We start from the raw sequence: 21,725 nt of genomic DNA, 5'->3' as shown, positions 1-21,725 counted from the left end.
GTGTTAGGTGAAACACCAAACATTGACAGAGTAGCAAAAAAAACCCCAGGAGGGCAATACTAAAATAAAAATTATTTTGTTCTAGCGATGCATGTTACAAGCAGCTCTCCTATTGCCAGAGCAACACCATGGCATTTGGGCCCAGATAGGTACTGGGTATTGAGGAAAAGGCTGATGGAGATGGGCTCCATGTCCCTGAGCATGGCTTCACACCATGTGCTTTGCTGCTCATTTAAATTCATACAATGTGTTCCAGGTTGAGTAGGAAAAGCTACAGAATGGGATGCATATGATTTTTTTAAGATGCCACTTCCTAACTGACACAGGTCTATTTCTAAAGGACTCAGGAGTTACCTTCGTTTCAAGGTCCTTCAATAAAAGAGGTCAAGAACACCAATACTGCAGCATACGGAGGTCATTACTTCTTGAGCAGACAGACTACCTTACTCTAAGCCAGCTAGCACAGGCAGTGATGGCAGCATAGCCTCCAGCAACCAGATTTCAATGGACATGACCTGATGCTACTCGGTGCCCGACAGCTTACTCGGGTTGCAAAGCCAGTGCGCACCATAACTGCTGCAAGGTTTAGAGCTGGTCCTAAACTGCTGCCAGAGCTGTCTCCCCTGCTACGAAAGGCTCCTGGTTTCGCAGTTCCCACACATGCCCCAGCCATGCACAGAGGGACTCGCCTTCCCATCCCTGCACAGGGAAAAATCAGCATCAACACATCTGACTTCTGGGCATGTTTTACCTGCTGAACACCAATGCTGAGCAAAAGTGCAGGAGAGATCACCTCCAATTTACAAAGGACCGACCAAGCTTTCTGAAATCACAAGAATATATGTGAAAGACTGCCAATGGCAGGGCAAGAGGCAAATAGCTATGTGGGGCCTCTGCTGTGCAGAAGGACGGTAAAAACTCATTACGAGTTTGCCAGCTCTGAGTACAGCTTGGGGATTACCTCACGTGTGCAGCACTGCCCCCACTCCTGTCTCTGTTCACTGGGGACAGCAATGGGAGGAAGCACACTAGATGTAATAGGAAATAATTTCACCTGTTTCCTGCAGCCAGCATTATTCATTTTTATTCCATCTTTCTTTCCCCTGGTCTGCACATGCCCTGGGAAGGCTTTTCAGGTGTAGGATTTCAATGGGATCCCACCTGCGCTTGCTGCAGCACTTATCTCCCAGGCAGACCCATATGTCAGATGGGTGATTTCACTTTTAATTACATTTTCCGAAAGGTAATAAACAGTTCCATTAAAGCAAAAAGAACTGCCAGGCACTTGTTCATCACGCCTAGCGTCATGTCACCTCTCACATGAAGCCCCGCTTACTGCCGCGCCAGATCTGGGGAGCCCAGGTTGCTTCTCACAGCTTTCTGCCCAGCCAGTGCTCATTGGAACCTGGCTCACATCCCTGCGGTGGCTACATGCATATGGTGTCATGACTTTCAGATGTGGTGCCTGCTCCTCCTTTCACCCAATGAAAAATTCACCGGGCACTGGAAAGGAAAAAGGGAAACATATCCCCTTACGTTATCACAGAACTTGGAAGTGGAAGTGATGAGCCTCTTAAGCGCTTGGGAAAATCGTACCCTTTATCCAGTCTTAGGGCTTGCCCTCACTGGTTATACCATCAGACTACTTACTGCCTGTCATCCTCTCAACCATTCAAGAGAATTGCAAGCTTATATGATGTCTTTAGGAAATTATCATCACGGAGACCAAGGGGAGAGGCTCCTCTTTCCTCTTGCAACCCAAAGGCTTTGATTTTTTTGCACGTGAACCTGCGGTCCCACTTCATAACCCCCACCTGTCTGTGCTTCTGGATACAGCAGTTGCAGGTTACGTGGTCTGCCATATAACGTGGAACTAACCTGAGCATGCTCACACCACAGCAACCCACTCACCCGTCATTAAGTTCATGTCCATGTGACACATAAAAGTGCTCTTAGACCCTTCATTGATAAACAAAGTTTCATTCATGTGTTTTCTCGCCTGTGAAATCCCCGTTGCTCCCAAGAGATGAATACATATAGATCCTAAAAATTAACCCAACAGATGGGAAGCAGTATAATGAAGGAGCCTTACTTCTCAAGCTTTCTCCTTGGGCCTCTGAAGAGTTGGAAAACAAGGTCAGTATAAATAATTTTATATCCCAGAGCTGTTTAATGAAAACATCCCTATGTTTACCAGACTGCTTGTTAGCCGTGCACCTGCTGACATCTCCCTTAATTGGAGAGCAAGAACTTCAGGGTAGATACTTCACACTGATCAGAGCTACTGGCCAGAAATCTGGATCAGATCCAGTGTTACATTCACTGGAATTTGACTTTTTCCATGTTCAGTGTCTCCTCTTTAAGCTGACATGTTGTATTTGAAAATAAATATTTGTAAGTAATGTTACGTGTGAACTGCAAACCCCAGGGGAATTCTCCTTAAAAGCATGGTTAGATCCATATCAGACAAACACTCTGGCACATACTTTGTGGTCTTTGGGTAACATGGACTGTCAGCTATGAAACCCAAATGAGCTTATTTCATTTGTGCCATGAGATAGTGGTACTCAGGGATGAACACTGTGCCCACTCAGTCCAGAGCACAGGCAAATCATATGGCCTGATTGTGCTGATCTTGCAAAAAAAGAAATAGCATTTGCAACATGATCCCTGAGCAATGTGGATCACAGACCTAAAAACCTCGAGAAAAACTCAATCTTTAAATTTAACATACAGATGTAGTGTCTTGAAACTGAACAAGAATGTCTGCATCCTACAGGCAGATAGAAGAGAGAGCTGCCATCAGCATCCATGTATGCTTCCCACTAAAAATCCTTTAAAGAGCAGCTTCTATTCAGTATCCTACAGGAGAAAACAAAGCTATCATATCTTAATATAAGGGGATTTTGTTTTGATCCAACGTAGCATCTTCATTTCAGATTTAGCAAGTGGCAAACTGTGTGTGTCAGATACCACCCAGAAAAAACTTGGCTTAATTTAGAGTTGAAGCCACTGCTGACAAAATGTGACTTTTAACCTCAAGAAAACCAAAATCTTCTCAGTTACTACCGATTTGCATCTTCCAAGATCAATGACCAGCATCTGAAGAGGGTCCACAAAGGACCTGAGCTTGCCAACCTGTTGCTGTGGGCTCAGAAGAGGATTCTGTGCCTGTCTGGACTGTGTTTCTTAGGACACAGATGGACGAAAAGCTGGAACAGAGAACTGGACAGCCCACATGTCTCTTCCCATGGGCCTTTTTCGGACATGTCATAGAATAATGACTGTGACTATGCTGGCTTCCCTGGCTGCTTTCGGGCTGTCAGAGAGCAAAGGAGCTGCTCCCAGCCTCAGGAGGGATGGCTTGCATGTACCGAGGACTTACATTTTCAGATCTACTCTGGAGCCCTATGGCACTTACTGTTCCCTGAGAACAGCATTTTTGTGACTCATTTATCATCTCTCCCTCCCCTCTGCCCTGCAAGCCAGCAAGGTGGGGCACTCTGGGGAGACTTTAGATTTGCCAGACAGCCAAATTCGATCCACTGCTGTCTGGGCTCACCTTGCCATGGAGGCATGAGCTCACCCTCCCTCTGCCAACCCAGGCTCCAGGGTTGGATTGGGATGAATCCACCACAGGAAAGGAGAGGAGGGGAAAAGAGACATGCATCCCAAATCTGAAGCCCCTCAGAAAGGTGTGGAGGGAGAAGGAGCAAGGGACTGGGAAGTACCAGAGCCACATGCCTGGCGCAGGGCAGGTGAGTGGAGCACAAGGATTTTGGAGGGGAAAGGAGCTTGGCGCTGATGGATTTTGCTGTGGATGTGATAGATTTGATCTCTGGGTGAAAAGGAAAGAAATCCTCCCCCATCCACACAGTAAACACTGGCTATAAAGCTACAGAAACTGCCAGTGAGGCAGAATAGTCTTGAAAAGGGGGTCATCATCCAAACTTACACATCTTGTCCTCCTCCCTTGTTGGCCTGAGATCCAGTTGACAGCAGCTGATGAAAACAGACGCTGCTCTTCTCAAAAATGAAGACCAGCAGCCCTTACTCTCTGTGCTGAGGTTAAAAATTCACTCCAAAGCAGATCTAAACTTTCAAATAATATCAAAAGGGTAGACAACCATTAGAGCTGGACTCTACTGCTGGAGCCATGGCAGTAGCATCCCAAGGCTCCATGCCTTACACCCATCAGGGGCTTCTCTTCAAGTCCACTTTTCCCCTCCTGCACGTCTGTGTGTAACAGGGGAGACCTGTCTCTAAGTATGGGCTCCTATTTCTGCCCAAGCCCTCCTGAAAGATTTCATCCTTTCCACCTCCACAGTTTTTAGGGCATCCAAGTAGCTTATAGCTACTCGTAACTATAGCTTGTAACTATATATATAGCTTATAATTATATAGCTTATGACTATAAGGGCAGTTACAACATGTGCCTTCAGATGCATCTAGCAATGAGGAGACAGGATTTCAAGGCAAGGCTATCTTCAGTTCCACTAAGCAACATTATTGCACTTCAGCGTGTGCCATTTTTCAGTCTTAGTCCATGAAGAAACATGTGAGAAAATGCCTTTGGGTACAAAAGTACTGAGTTACACACCTGCACAGATTTCTGAAAGACAGACATCACCACTATGGGCTTTTAAAGGCTATATTATTCAGTTCAAGGTCAAATTCCTCCAACAAGGCAAAACCCCTGTATCTGGTCCTTCAAAACTATGGACTGCATGTTCAAAGTTTCAATATAAGCCTTCCCATACAGGTGGTGTCTAGCTCATATGTGCCACACCCCCTACACTCTTACTGCAGTATTGTTTACTACTTAGAAGTTATTTTTCTTCAGGACAGTCTTTATCCCTGATATCCTGGCAAAGGATGGAAATTCACATGACAGAGCAAAAGCTGCAACCAAGAAAGTATTTGAACCAAAGTGCTCCAAGTCGTGGTTTTCTTTAGCATCTTCACCCTCAAAGTATGACCTGAAATTCCCTCCATATTTCATAACCATCAGTTACATATCTGACTAGCTTCAAATCTATGACGTTGTTCAAAATCCAATTATATTACATATTAGAAGAAAAAAAAATGTGTACAGCTCACATTATGCATGAAAACTCATAGTCAAAACTAATTTCTTAGTAGGCTTAAACAGCCTGATGGGGAAAAAAGGCATAAAATAGACATTTTGCTTAATCTGTGGCTAGGGTAAACATTCTTAGCCAACTTTTAACCATCTGTTTCCAAGTTATGTCAAAGGACTATGAAAGTGCTCAAATGCCTGAAGTTTATATTTTTCCAGTTAGAATGTCCTATTTTTCATTCTTGTTTTATACATCACCTTACCTAGTTGGTCATCCAAACACACTGTGTCCTCTACCTCTCTGGGAAGGTGTTCCTCCCAGAACAAGAGGAAAAGCACCATAAAACTCCAGTTGCAGTGCTATGTGAGCATGCAAACCAAAACATTGCGACTGCACAGCACGTACGTAATCCCCATCATAAACAGTTGCAAAAATACATTCATTTTCAGTGTCAGGAAACCTCAAACACTCAGGCTCTGGTTATATTTCAGACCAGAATCCCGTAGCCTAATAGTGCACATCTTCTAGCATCCACCCAGTCCACATGTACTGATTTCTCCAGCACAGGTATTTTCTTGTCAAGGAGTGGTGAAAGCTTACCTGGCCTCTCACTGTCCTTTTCAGGGAGGAGGGGAAAAAAGAGTTGGTCGGGTATTTCCAGCCGCTGTAGTCAGGAGCAGGGGATGATATTCCTTTGGTAACTTCCAATGGCAAATCTTTTTCTTCAAAAATGCTTTCCTGAGTATCGTCTTAGATATGTTGTTGCTGTCTGCTGGCATACTCTGAACCTTAGAGGTCAAACCTCTTTCCATCCCGTGTGTCCTCCATGCTCGGTACCCAGAATTTCTTGCCAGCAAAGCAGAGGAAGGCAGAGGAGAGAATCTTCTTTCCAAGGCTCTTCATATCCTACAGAGAAATCACGATTAATGCTGATAGGAACAAAAAGCTGCTCTCAAAGGCAAATTCTGTCCTCAACTCCATCAGAAAGGAACAAAGGACCAGCGTTTGACAGAACAAGTAGAAAATCAGGATCGTCCAAGTTAGGAGTCTTGGCAGCTATCTTCCTCCTAGTCTTGATGGCTATTATTGTCATACTATTGCCGTAACTGGAACGAAGTCAAATGCATGCCTATCCCGCTGTGCAAAGCTATTTCTTTCAGCTTCTATTATAGATCAGGGGTATTAGCAAATTCTTACACAGGTTGCAATAAAGAACCATCCCATATTTAAAATGCACCAACTTCCAGCTGCGATCGATCATGCTCCCTTTTAATTTTCATTGTTTAATTTTAAGGCAGCTAAACTCTAACTTCTTCCAAGACTGCTCACGCCAAAGCGCTGAACTCCCCGATCACCTTCTGGCCCCAGCGGGATGCAAAGAGCCCTCAGCTCCCTGAGCATCAGGCTCTGAATAGCTCCAGGATCTCGCCTGAGCATCTGCTCCCTGGGGAACTGGTCTCACCCACGTCGCTCATACCCATTTTTACTACTCATGTGGTGAAGTGAATATGCAGTTTTATGTATTTAGAATGACATCCCCCAGCTGATTCTCCAAACCCTCATGGCTGACCCCAAAGCACTTCTCTCCATCAGTATGGTTTGCACCTGCACGTGATGCCACCCCATGGAAGCTCCTCCATTCTCACCAGTCATGCAGATTTGCTTCTGTTTTGTCAGGAATGGATGAGCACCCACACTGCCAAGGAGGCTTTCTGGGACTCTCACAGCACATCAGCATTTTCACAGCAATGCCATGATGCTCCTCACCATAATTGCAGAGAGAAATTTAAACCGGAGCAGTGTCTACAAGACACAGGCAGCAAATCTTCCTGTCCATTGATGGGGTCTCACTGGAGTGTTGCGCTTCATTTATTTATACATTTGAAACTATATTGTAAATCAATTTCCATCCAAACCAGTTAGTTATACATGCTCACTCCTCCCTACAAGTCATGCAATCCGGAGCTAAATAGTTCCTCGGGGCTTCCAGTCAAGTTAGTTTGGAAAGTTTGAGCAAACCCTTTCAGGGAGTTATGAGAATAATTAGTTCTGTGTAAATTGAAAAAAGCCAGAGAAACAAAAATAAATCCTGAAGTTTGCCATTTCTGCAATGGAGAAAAATGTTTCGTTGATGATCTAACATCAGCTACAAAGAGTCACAAAAATACCATGCAATTCTGAAAAATGGTGACTGATACACCTTTGGCAGCTGCTGCAAGAGGATGATGAACACTTCCCCTTCAGGGTGATGACAACTGTCCTATATTATTGCTCAGACCTGAGTATTTTAAGTGAGTAGAGAAATCTACTGCTTGAAGTAAAATTAGACATGAATGGCTGAGGAGAGTCTTGACCTTTTTAAGTCCGTTTTTCTGTGAAATTTTTTAAACTTTATTGGAGGCCACTTCCTGCCTTCACAGAAAGCTACTTTTCTCTGTTAATACCCCAATAATTCTGCAGAACGACGTCACGACCAGAACTGCTAAAGAACTGCTTTTAACCATTTCCTTTCAGATAATGTAATCATCTGCTCAAACCTAGTTATCAGAAATCAGCTGAAATCTTTTGCCATCTCTTCAAGGGCTTTTTCCCCCCCTGAGGAGCAGCACGATGAACAGTCACGTAACCAACTGCTGACAGCGGGAGATGTGAACTTTGAATAGATTGACTATGTCATTCCAAGTCCTAGCTCCATAGCACTAGCTTTAATTGCCAGATAATTTCCACCTGCTCCTCTAAAATTTTGTATGAATATACAGGAGATTTCCGCTATGAAGTAGCTTTCAACACCATATGGGAGACTAAGTTATTCCCATTTCAAAGATAAGTTTGTGAGACCAAGAAAAACAGCTTGTTGACACTTGAAAATGGACTAGAAGAGCTTTTCTGGATGCTCTTAAGCTAGAACAAGAAAATGTATTAAGTCAAGTTAAAACAAATCAACTCTTATTCCAAAATGAGTGCTATTACATTTTGCATTCAGTACATCAGTCCTTATGGATATGCTTCTAGATAGGAGTCCAAAGGCTCTCAGAGGCTGTGGTTACACTTTCATTGACTTCACTGAGTCAAGCTCTTGAGAAAGGGCCTGAAAGGCTGCAGCCTTGAGACTTACCAGGAGGCTGGTCCCTGTAGCAGAAACCTGAGCCTGGAGTGCATGGAGATGTTCCCTGGACTGTGAACGGGTAGGAAGAGTCACATGTCTCAAGACAACATCCTTTTAAGCATCACACCAAGGGGCAGTTGCCCCAGCTCAACAAAAGGACTAGGAAACCTTCAGTAAGGGAATGATGAGGATGGAGGTGTCTTTCATCTCACCTCCCCCTAACTCTGCACTCCTGGGATTTCATCATGCTTGAGATTCACTCCTCAACGTGGCACTTCAATCTTTCAGATTACGAATTTGAGCAGGATAATTGTCCTTCCAGAAAGGAAAAAGGAGAAGGAAAAAGCAAAAAGCTTTCATTGAATATCTCCTTGATTAATCTATTTTTCACCAAACACACAGGCCCTAATTTCAACCTCTGTCTCAAGATCAGATGCATCTTTATTGCAGAGTGAAAGAGTGAAATTGTCACTCAACACTAACTCATGCAGGAAAAAAGGTAAGTAAGTTTTACTCTGGAGCCACCATCACTCAGTGAGACTCAAAGTTATCTGACAATAATAACTTGAACGTAAGCACTCATCATCCAGACAAATTATGTTAATGCTTGCAGAAGGCTGAGAAGCCCAAACCTGTCAGAAAAAATGAGTGAGACACTGATGCCCAAGTCCCTCAGACACTTTTGTACACCCCTGCCACAGCTTATCAGCAAAATGCCCTATGGATGCTGTAAGCACTGCTTAGTTTTTCTGGTATTAACACTCTCCATTTTAACCACCTGCTTAACCGTAAGTGTTGAGGACAATCTCCTTCAGACCTCATTTGTGCATTCTTTGACCATCCAGCAGAGTCTTTCTCAATGGACTTGAGATCCTTCCCTTTCAACAAGAGAAAAATGTGATGGGTTCTATCTCAAGAGACTTAAAGCCAGATGCTCTACATATGGCAGAATCCCCAATCACACCCACCAAGACTGATTAGCTTTTCTTTAATTGGCTTTTTTTTTTTTTTTTTTTTACAAGCATGACATTTACCCAGGCATGGTATTCTGCACATGCCTGGACCAAAGGTTGGCCTCTTTGGCATGGCCATGGCCATGTCTAAAGCCCCAGGACAGGCAGAAGTAGACACTGCCAGCTTCCCTGCCACATCCACCTACTCTGTCCCCAGCACAATCCTCAGCATCCAAAGCCCTGGTTAAGACCCCCCTCAGCTCTTCTCCTCCCAAGGGATCTTGGAGAAAAGCTCTCCCTTGGTTAAAAGTGATGCACAGCACCTCAAGCCCTCTCTCCACGAACACAGTACCCTGCTACCAGCCCTTGCCCAGGCTTTTTTGCGGTCATGTCCCCCAGCATCCCTCGGGAAGCCTCCAGCCACAGCAGGGAGCACCACGCTACATTTTACCTTCAAACACCTGCCTGAAGGCAGACCCCAGCCTTTGCCGCACACAACTGCAATCACTCCTGTCACAAGACGAGACTTCTTCAAATCTTGCCAAGTCCAAACAAGACAACTCTAATAAAATGCTAACATTAGAAACGAGCGACTCCATTGGGAGCCTGGCTTCTTGATAACCACCTAACATATTAGCTCCCTTGCAGGGTCTGTTCTGCATTTCATCCACCCAGTGCAGCTGACAAGGTGATGTCATAGCTGTCAGAGCTGGGATCCGATGGCTTCGATAAGGCACATCCCCCTGGGCATTGTCTCTGCAGACACCTCTCATTGCAGCTGTTCTCATGCTTACTGACAGTTATGGGCCAGCTCAGTGGACACCCAACTTCACAAGGTACAATTTTTTGGGGAAAAACCTGTCCTGGGTACCTGAGGCTTGTTTATACCTGAGACTCAAACTTCAGAACAAAATCAAAGCACTTCTCATCTTTCTCCCTAATTGAACCTTTTCTCCAAGTGCCTGGGATGCAAACAGGTTGGGGAAAACCCATATTGTCCTCAGTGCTATGCCGGATTTTCCGCCTTGGCTCGTCTCTCCTGCCTGGAGAGAGCAGAGAGTTATCAGCACCCTGATCTTCCTCCAACCTGTCAGCCTGGTGATATTTTCTCGTAGTTTAGCACTATACCACTGCTGACATATTTCACACGACACACTCTACAGCCAGATGCCTCAGTTTCCCATTTGCTGTCACACATAGATAATCCCCTGAGTGCAAAAGAAGAAACTGGGGGAGAAATTAGCCAGCAAAGCCCAAAGAAAATAGAGTGGAGGATGCCTGGGAGGAGCAGTGGGCAGCAAAGGGGACCACAGCTTGGAAAAACAGAGGAAACCCAGGTGGAGCAGGACCGCTGGGACGGCTCCATCACTATCCCTCATCCAGTGGCAGCCCACCACTCCCCCACCCCAGTCATCAGTGCCTTTTGCCCAGGGAAATGCCATTCATAAAGCCATCCTGGGCTTCAGCACAAGCTTGCATTGCTGACACAGGCAAGAGGAGCAGCAGGGGTGCTGCAGGTTAAGCGCTGCCTGCGCTTGCCAAATCAAGCTGGGGAAATGCGTATGGCAACTGCCTTCCACTTTGCTTGGCTCCAGGCAGTGCTATTAGTCTCCCCATTTAATGAGCATTAACCACCGGCACACAAACAAACACACCAAGCATTTACATATGGCTGACGAGTCTGATGGAGCAATAAACAGATGAGCTAAGCTGCTTTTTACATGAGGATACATTTCACGCATCAGCAAGGGAGGGAATGCGATTTTTCTGCCACAAAGCATATTCCGTGAGAAATTACAGGTGTGTTTCTCATGCTCAGAGAGAATAATAATAATTTTAGAATTCCTGAATTAGGCCAATCATTCATCCATGGGGCAAAAAAAAAATTTAAAATAAAATCCTGCCTGACAAGCTGTCACCTGAAACCAGAGGCAGGTTCTTGACCTAAAACCAGCCCTCGACAGAAAGGCGTCTGAGGGAGGTAAAAGGAAGCTAGTTTTTGAAAAGATGATGATGATGATGATGATGATTATTATTATTATTATTGGGGTTTTTTAGAAAATAAATCACATAGCTCTTCAAACCAGCTGCGTGACGGGTAGGACAGTGTAATGTAAGGGCTTCCCATAGTACGATCAGAAAAGGATCATTTTTTTGGTATCTACACAGATAGCAAGAGAATTTCCATCTTAAAGTGCTTGCAAGAGGGTTAGAATATTATCTGGAGGCCTGAAACTGAAACATCTCAGGGTTGGATTTGAGTTTTTCCTTTTCATCTCCACACAGCAAAACATAGGTGTACCTGGAAAATATTGCATCACCAGAGTTTCATTTCCTCTTTTGCGTCTTTGCTACCATCTCCAAAGGCAGGGAAAACACTAGGTAGCAAGCAACAACGAGAAACAAAAGCATTTTGGAAGGAAGCCAAACAACATGCACCAATTAGGCTTTTGTTCAGAATTTTTCCTTCTGTGGTGAATGGGAAAGGAAGAAAGAAATGAAAAAACCCCAACCCCTTATGTCAACATTTTTAGGAAGTCCAGGCCTTTACAAATGCTGCATGTTTCAGTCCCCACAGAATAAAGTGCCAGTTCAAGCCAACCACAAACTATTCTGATACAATCTGCAAAGTTATTTTTCTGGTTATTTTGATGAGTGTTGAATAATTAGCAAGACAACAATTGAAAGTACCTGTTTCTGTTATCCCTACCCTTGTGCATCCCAGTTCTAATACAAACCTCTCCAACGGGCCAGGCAGGTGATTTCACCCCTCTTGCCTTGCAGCAGCGATGTTTGCTGGTGTGCAATGGGGAAACCCAAACCACGGGACCACAGCACCCTTCAGGGCAATGGGGAGATCAACCCCATGCTGCCAGGATTTACTGTCTCTACCTGCGAAGGTGGCCTCAGCAGGTACAGGGTGAAGATGGGCCTCATCCCCCTTGCACAGTAAATCTCCCCTGCAGACGGACTGCATGCACAAAGGCTTGAATAAATATTATCCAGATTTAATTTTTTTCTCGTGAGAGTTAAACTTATTCTTGTCTCTGTGTGGTTTTCTTAGACTGCTTAGTCTCCTTACAGTCCATTACAGCTGCACTTTTTTGTGCTTCTTATTTATTATTGGAGTGAGATAAAAACTTGTGCGGGGAGGGAAGGTGGTGGAGTCACTTTTTTCACCTTTTCGTTTTTTGCAATCAAGTTTTAGAATGACTTTATTCATGTCAAAAACTCCCCTAACCCAACATAGGTTCCTGGCTGGTGCCTGCATCTCTCTGCATATACCAGCATTTTCCAAGTGCAATAGATGAGGTGATTCCTCTGCTCTCTGGGAACAGAGCTGGTTTTTCCCCTCACTCCTTGCTTTCCCCAGTGCCTTTCATGACGTATTGCCATGCCATCCCCTCTTCTCATCCCCCAGTGAAATCGCATGCATGGGTGAATTTGCAAACCCCACCCAGTCTGCCATGAGCAACTCTCAGCTATTAATCACCTGCGGCTGTTTTGGTGAGCTTTGTGAAATTTGACTGGTTTTCTCCTCTCCTCAATTCACTTTCTTGTGTCCTTGTGCCTACACAGGGGCTAAAAAAAAAGAAACGGCAATGCTGCCACTGCTGCAAAACCCCAGGAGCAAACCCAACATCCGTTGGCATGGGGAGAACCATCCTGCTTGTAATCTGGTTGGTGTCCTCATTGGAGGAGGAAATTCAGCTATCCACTGACCCGCAGAGCTGAGCCCAGGTCCAGTCTGAGGCAGGGTATCTGAAGAGGATGGTACCCTCAGAGGTTGTGCTATCTTACTCCATCCTCTGAGACTCGGCATCCGTACATTACTGGATGAACTACAGCTACGGTACAGATGGACATAGGTGGACCTCTATCAACCTCGCCTTGTTCATCGGGTTTGCCTGCAGGTAAAAGTAGAGGCTAATCATTAAGTGACACAGAAAACAAGCCTCCATGGTGGAGGTAAACAGCAGATTGTACTGAGTGAGGGGAATAATAATTTATTTCTTTATATTGGTGGTCATTTAACCAACTTTTGCTCATCTCTATGGTGATGTGTCTAAATATCACAAACCTGCTCAAGCTTTACAAGAACAACAGGGTTTTAAAAACCTTTGAAGTTTTTCACATGAAGAGCTTAAACAGACTCTGTTTGTAGCCCTAATTGTCACCACCCCTGGCAATTGGGTACCCGCCTGTTTGGTGCCAAAATGGGACAGTACGAGTAGTCCCATCCCAGGTCTCAGAAAATAGGTGTTGGGGTTACACGAGAGGCATGGTACAGAGACAGTGATCCTGGAGAGATGTGACACCGACTCCTTCCAGGTCAGGTCTGAAGCACACTGGGGGCCAGAGGAGAAGAGGATGCTTTATTGGGACTGGACAACTGCAGCCTGAGATGCCTTTCTGTAACTATAAAAACAAAGGTTCTCGTTGGCTTGATGAGATAAGCAAAAAGATAAAATTATTTCCAAGTTTAACCAAATTCCAGCCAAAGCCCTGAGCACACCACCTGACGGGGAGGAGGAGGAGGGCCACGTCCTGTAACAGGAATCATCACACATGCTCCACTTCCTCCGCTCTTCTCTGCTCACCAGATCTTTATCATGAGAGATTGCTCATGCTGTGCTGTTTCCTCTTCTTGTTACAATCTCCTGCACAACAGGGACTTCTCAGAATTTTAAGGCTTAATAATATATTTGACCTTTTCATTAGTCCAGCTTTTGATCGGCTTTCACATTAACTTCATCTTTTTTGGGTGGCACACATTGCAAACCGGGTAGAAACATGCACTGACACCAATTCACATTAGAAAACGCTGTAAAAAACAGATTAATGTACTCCGTAATTAGTTTTCAAAGAATTCAGAAGTCATTACAAACTGGGAAACGATACCACCTTTTTCAAAACAGAAGCGGTGCCAGGTGTGTCACAGATGACTAAGTTTTGAAGAAAAACAAGGCATACTTCTCGCTTATTAGTAAAACTCAAAAAGCTAAATAAAATAGCATTATGTGGCATTGCTGGAGACTGTGCTCTCTCTTAGTGCTGCAGAAGCATAGGGCAAACAGCAGCAATACAAATATTAGCTGGTGCGGGGACTTGAACACTGCCACTTCTCAAGTCACCCTTTTTGACATTTCCCAAGAAATCGGCACTAACAGTTTCTTTGCTTTTATATCTTTGCTGCCTGTTCTCATTCTGTGTTATAATACCCTTATCGAGGATAATCTGAATTTATCTGACAGCAGTATTTCATGTACTGGTGTATTAAAATGCTTTCCAAGAGCCTACCTTTGGTTCTCTTTTGAAATAGAGTTTAAACTAGACTAAATTGAGATACATTTATTGATTCCATTAGTATTGATTCATACTGATTCAGGTGCTTATTTGGGAGTAAATAGAGTGAATCAATTTTATTTGGAATATTGCAGCTTTTTATATGATCCCATTCCACCTGTGGGTGGTTTTCTGGCTTCCCTTCCCTCACTTCTCCACAGATATTTAATACTTGGTCCATTATTTTAATGAGGATAGCAGTGACAGCTATCAACTACCTGAGGGCAATTGCCAGATCAACCCAACTTGTCTTTTGAAGAACATTTCCTGAACCACACTTTGCCTTCTCTGGGCATTTTCCACCATCCACATTTTTCTAGAACACCTCTGCAAGCATAAGTCATCCTTCAAGCAGAGAAAGGTACTGCCTTTGGCCAAAAATTAATTCTGTAAATTTGGCTTGAGGTGTCATGTCAAACAAGTCCAGCAGAGCCTTCAGCGCCGTGTCTCTGGGCTCTCAGTGGTACCCGAGATGCTCCACACAACACAGTAGGAATCCTTCTTTTGACTTTCATGGTTGTGTTTCCTCAAACTCCATACTAATGATCACCATTTTAGCACATCCCACTTCTCTGTATGTGCATACGGACCTCCAGGCCTCCTACATATCTATAGATACCTAAAAAAAGAGGTGTACACATACGTTACATTGCTAAACAAAATAGTAAGAAGAGCTGAGAAAGAGAAATGTCCCTGTTCCTCCCCACCCTGAAATGAAGGGATGAAAATTAGTTGCCGTTGCACTATTAGAGATGTACAAAGGATGAGTTGGGTGCCTTTATCTTGTCATCGCTGGTTTACAGCTACAAGGGCATGTTATTCTCCTATGATGTTTCCTCTGGTGTGACAAAAATCTGTTTCAAAATGTTCCCAGCTGTGGTTTGAGGCTTCCTTGCTCAGGGCCGGTAGATAAGGCGGCTCCCCGTCGCTACACGTGCTGCAAGCAGGGAGCGGAGCCCAGCAACTGGCGCCAACTGAAAAAGGAGCTCTGCCCTGATCTTATCCGTCTGGCGCGTGCAACACCCTGCCTTGCTCCACGTGGGCATCCTGTTTCCCAACGCCGCCGTGATCTTTGCACAAGAAAAACACATTTGTAACCATGAGGGTGGTCAAATGCTGGCACAGGTTGTTCAGAGAGGCTGCGGCAACTCCATGCTTGGAGATATTGAAACCCCAGCTGGGCACAGCCCTGGGCAACCTGCTGTAGGTGACCCTGCTTGAGGAGGGGGTTGGACCAGATGATCTTTTGAGGTCCCCGCCAACTTCAACTGTTCTGTGATTCAGAAAACTCCAGCCTGACTCAGAGCACAGCTACCAAAAGTGACTTTGGCAATGGCACAGAGAAGATGGTTACTCTTTAATGTAACTATGAGTTGCACGGTGTTAATGCCAAAGCGTCCCAGTCATTCACCTAGAGCTGGGACTGCTAGATCCTGTACAAAGTCAGAAAGCAGAAAGGAAGATTTTACTTCTTTCCTCTCCCTTGTGTAGACAAAATTACATTGCAATATCTGGAGAAGCAATGCTCTGACCAAAGAGCTAGCTTCATTATTAATACTATTTCAATTAAATGTTACCTATGGGATACATTAATTATACTGGTTCATGGCGCAGTTGTCAGGTTTTGGTTTTCCCTCTCTCCATCCTCCCCAAATGAAGCATCACGTGGTGCCTTGTGAGTAGAAGAATATGGATATCATCTGGGTGGAGTAAGTGATTAGCAATGAATTACTTTTAAAGTGACGGGGAACAGTAAGAACATGGGAGGTGGCAAGCAAAAGATCTGTGACACATGGCTGCAACTCAATATGCCAGCATAGTGAAATCATAGCTCCACACTGGCTAAGTAAAGCGGGTTTCATTCTTCCTCTCCACCTATGAACGAATGCATGGGAAAAATAATAATAAAATCAAAGGTGACATAGTGAAATTGTCCTTGGGAAGCAGTGGGTGTAACGGTGACATTTCATACGATTAATGGAAGCAATGAAAGTAAATGCAAGAATGCAAAAGGCTGTGTGTCATGTGAAGCTATTAATTAGCTGATTTGCTTCCTTGTTTTGCTATTTCCCAAAAGCAGAACCTGGCGATAACCCCTACAGTTTGCATGTGCGCACATTTACACCCCATCTTTCCTCTCCTTGGAGCTGAAACTATAAAGTCAACCGAGCGTCACCTGCACCTCAGCAGCCCTCTTAACCAGTCCCTTAAACTGGTTTTGGCAGGAAGAGGAAAACCTTTATGCTAGTCCCACTTCATAACCATGTCTTCAACTGCAGTGTCCATGGCTCTCCAGCAGTCTATCCTGGAGGGTCCAGAGTCCCAACATTTAATAATCTTACTCACAACCACCAGAACTTTTATCCTTTCTTGTTTTGCCAGATCATCTAGTGGCAACATATGAATAGGATTGTCTCTTTCATACTGCTGGATTTGGTTGCATGCAGATTCAGGGAGAAGAGCATTTTCTGAGCAGTCCCTGCCACGCTGTGTAGAATGGAGACATTCACAAAAATTAATATTCAAATAGCAAACTGGACAGAATTCTGCTTAACTACACACATGGTGGCTCTCCGAGAAACTATCTGAATTAACACCAGTCAGGTCCAGCTGATAAAAATGTATTGATAGATAAACACTCACTAGGAAATGGCATAAAAGTACCAGTTTAATTCCAAATAAATTAACAAACAAGCTTGCATTGGCTGTACCTGCTGCTGGGCTGAAACTGAAATTTAAGAGACAATGCATTCACTGCCTTGACTACCTGTGTTCAGTCCTTACCTATTTTTTGAAGCTCAAAAGGCGAGCACTAAGTAGATTGCTATGCTTGCTAAAATACTGATTTCATAGAAATTGCTTTGGGTATGGAAAAGAGAGCATGGTTTTGTTTGTTTGTTTGTTTGTTTAAACAGGCAAAGAAAACAAGGTGACAAGTGTCAAATGATATTATTAAAGTTCTTTTCTTTGTTAGGAGATTTTTAAAAATGCTTAAACCCCAATAATTTATATGAACCAAAGGCACCAGAAATACATTCTTAAAGCTTTTCCCATAGATAATTTATCAGCTGATTAAGAATAGAGATTTCTCTCCTACTTATGTGAACATGGACCACTTGAAGAGTTTTTCACATTAAAAGAAAGCGAATATTATTCTTTAATCAAGTCTCCCTGCCTCCACTCAAGCTCTGCTAAAAGCAGAAAGTTAAGTGGGTCAGGAGAAGGGTTACGAGTGATGCTGCAAGACCAGAGATAAGCCATCAGGCAGTTGGAGGGGAAAACATTTTATCTAGAAGAACAGGCCTGACTTTCGTTCCATCGAGATAAGCACTAGAGCTTCTCTATGTGGGGAAATAGCCCAAAATAGCTGTTGTGGAATACCCCTGCCTAAATACCTCCCGAGATAGATACACTGTGCTTTGCACTAAACCCTCTTTTTGGTCCACTGCGGAACGGGGTAAATGTAGTGGTGCAAAGGCTCTGAGAATGACAAATTAGAGGGTGCCCTGAGAGAGCCACTGTGCTATAAAATCACCATTTGGCTTATTCCACCATCATTTTCCCCTACAAAGAAACTTCAGGTTAGGGATTCTGGCACTGTAGAAGCTTGGTAGCAGAATGGGGCAAATGACTAAAGATAAAATTGCATCAGAGGTCATCCATAGTTTATTCAGCCTAGCTTAGACATGCACAGATCAGCCTGAAATAACAGCAAAGGTTTCCCTATAAACAGCCTGGGTCTCAAAGAAGTCTCAGCAACGCAGCAATACATATGATGAAATGAAGTACATGGGCAGTATTGCGGTCATCTGAATTTGACAGGACAAGAGAGCCAGAGGTCACTAAAATACCAGCAATTTCCCGTGAAGCTGAATGGACTGGCTAGTGATGTTATCTTCAAAACCATTCCTTCCTTAAGAGCTTAAGTTTTCTTTTATAACTGGGTCTATACCAAACGCAGAAGGTCCTTCACCTTTCATCTGTTACATAAAGTTGTCTTCTAAGAGCAGCTGAAGTGTTTTGTACAGGGCGTGTCACACCAGTTTAATCTTAAAAACTTACTTTCCAGCAGATATGACCGGCATAAAAATGGTATCCTATTGATACTGTTATCGCTTTTTCCCTCTCTGGAGAAAAGAAAAAAAATCAATGCTCACATATTAAATGGATCACAGCCCATCTGTGTACCGGAGAGTTTTCAGTAGGAACTGCAAATAGGACATCATCCTGCTGCAGCGTCTCTAGCAAGGTCCCATGTAGATCTGTTTTTGACCCAGATCATTTAATATCTTACCAAAAGATCTAACCAAAAAACCAGAGAAATAGAGCCAGTAATGTTCACAGATGAGGCAGATTTGTGAGAGCATGATAAAGATTGTTTAGGTTAAAGATTGTTAGGATGTCAGTTATCCAAAGCTATCCGGAGCTGTTGGGTGCCTGGACTCATTTGACCAACACGTGTTGGTCAGCTTCAGATCAGACATCCAAGGACCAGCAATGCTGGTCATATTTATAAGGAGGCGGGTTGTATTCTGAAAAGCAGTGATTCAGCCAAAGCTTAGAGGTCAGCTAAACACAGGGTAATAGTGCAATGCACAATTGTAAGCACAGCTCATTGCTCCACAAATACTGAAAAGCCATTCATCAGAGCACAAGAATATATCTCTGTATATAGCCATACACAAATACTTGGGGAATAGTCTCAAGAAGCAGCAAGATGTTAGAGGGACACATTCCAGTTACTGGAATGCCATCTCCAAGCCTGGTATCCATGCTTTGACAAATAAAGGAGTCAGAATAGCATTACAAAAAATATCTTTGGACTTCCAAAAATGAGAAGAAGGTTGGTTTCTTTTTATAATTAGATGATCAAACTGTTAGTGCTAGCTAGGATCTATTTTTGCTGCTCTGTGCTAGAACACCACCTAGCTCTGAAGGGCTTCTAAGAACTAAGATAATGCAAACAATTAATAGCAACCTGGATTGTTTTAAACCTTGCTGTGTTCTAATGTCTACTGAAAACTTCTGTTTTCTTACTGGAAGACAGGGGGGGAAAGTTGAGGGCAAATAAAGGGAACATTTGACCAAAGAAATTAATTTTTAAAAAGAACTCCCAGGAAAAAGCACTTTAAATGCCTTATCATGGCCACACAGCAGCAGCATAACACTCAGTATGTACTGCAGGCATCCAAACCGTGCATTCTCTGCTCAGGAAATGCAACCGTCACCCAAACGCTACACATTTCTGCCACTTCAGGAAAAGGAGAAGCTTTTCCAGCTGGTAGGACTTGGGTTGTTTTCAGGTGAGCCATCGAAACATCTCTTTGATAGGTAGCAATATACAGAGGTATCCAAGGACAACTATATTCCACACTTTTCATAGCACACTGGCCAAAACAGTCAAGCGTGGCCACCTGTTTTGAGTATGCAGCATGCGACACCTGAACTTTAGTTTTCACGGAGACCAATGACTGATACTAGCCACAACCTCAGGCATAAGGAATCTATACACCTCAAGCTAAGCATGAAAAAAAAAAAAAAAAAAAAAAAAAGTCTTCAATGTCTGTACTCCTAGATGTCTGGATTTACCCATAAATGAGATATAGACTTGAACTGACAACTAGAAGTCAAGTTGCACTAACTCAGGCAGATGCTGTCTCAAAATCACCCATTTTGGTGGTTATAATGGCTATCACCAGGACAGGTACATATGAGAGGATTCGGCCAGATGAGTGCATCTCCATAAGAGCATGTGTAACAGCCCAGAGAGCTCAGAGGAGCACTCGCATCTCACAGAGAAACAGGGTAAATCAGCTTAGCTCCAGCAAGGCTGCCCAGGCCACGTAGATTTGTAGCAGCTGAGGATCTGGTCCTGTAGGCGATGTACCCCTCGTGCCTTATACAGCAGCTCGTCCTTCCTAAGATGGGACCGGTTCAGAAACGCGTTTTGGAGAGCCAGAGCATCTGCGGTACCGCTGACAGCAGTCTGCCAAAATGCCTCTTCACAGCTTGTGTGAAAATACAGCTGTGTTTCAGGCATGTCTGCTACGGCTCACGTAGAACTGAAAACAGTTTGACAACTTTGCTCGAGTCCAACAGCAACCATAGAGCTGTCTTTTGTAGATTAGTCCTGTTTCTTCACCATCATGAATCACATTCAGAGGCAAACCTTTAAACTTGGGGGTTTTTAAAGTCAGTTATCAAGAGACAGCCAGTGGCAGGCTATCATGGGAGATGAATTTGAAAAGGGAGGCCAGTCAGATTTTGCAACTAACTGATAAAAACAAATCAGCCACAGAAACAAATTCCTCTACTCATTTCAAAGAACGAAAAAAAAAAGAGAAAGGCTTCAAGCAAGATCTCTTTTTTTCCATCTTGGAGATTTCTGGGAGTGCTTTGAATGCTTTATTTTAGCAAGGAATAAAGTCCCTGCTCCTGATAGATTGCAGCGTTCTCTGCTTTGAAGACAGATCAATATTACAGATCACAAATAAAAAAGTCAGAAGGATTGAAAACAGGATTTACAACTGAATAGCTACCACACCCACATGAAAATAATAATTTACATTCCTCACCACACCCTATAAACTACACACAGGCAGCCTGAAACAGGAAAAGTAACAAAAATAATGGGAAAGAGCAGCAAATAGTGTCTTGACATTATTTGAACTGATATGAAAACAGGAGTTGAGGGCAGGGAAGTATTTCCTCTTGAAACCAAACAAAATAACCCAGAAACCTTCAGAGGGTTTAGAGTTTCAGGCTTTCTTATTAAGAAAAAAAATCCCCAAATCCTCCCAAATCTATGAAAAGCAGACACTTTCCATAGAGAATGGGTCCATTGAAAAGCAATTTTCTGTTAAAAATCAGTTTTGACAGGGTAGTTTCATATGGGCTCAGATGTTGGATGCCACAGGAGTGTTTGCCAGGAATAAAACCAGGCATTTAGCTCTGAAGGGCAAGGTTGCCGGGGTTAAGACTTCTTCTTGCCTAGGGGAGAGGTTCCTCTGTCCCAGGGATGGCCGGTGACAGATCAGAAGGGATAGAGGTTCACGATTGGTGTGGGAGTCTTGAATAATCTGTTCCTATTTTAATGTGAACATGGGTGGTAACATGGAATTACAGTGTGTGGAGGCGGGCTGGTGTGCGCGGATTAATGAAAAATAATGAGATAATATTGAGCATTTATATAGTCTCATTAGAAGGGCTCGGTTTCTCCACCGACAGAAATCCCTGGGA

Source organism: Accipiter gentilis, chromosome 1, assembly GCF_929443795.1.
Source record: "Accipiter gentilis chromosome 1, bAccGen1.1, whole genome shotgun sequence".
In the NCBI taxonomy this organism is placed as follows: Eukaryota; Metazoa; Chordata; class Aves; order Accipitriformes; family Accipitridae; genus Astur; species Astur gentilis.
Note: the sequence above shows the minus strand (reverse complement) of the source record.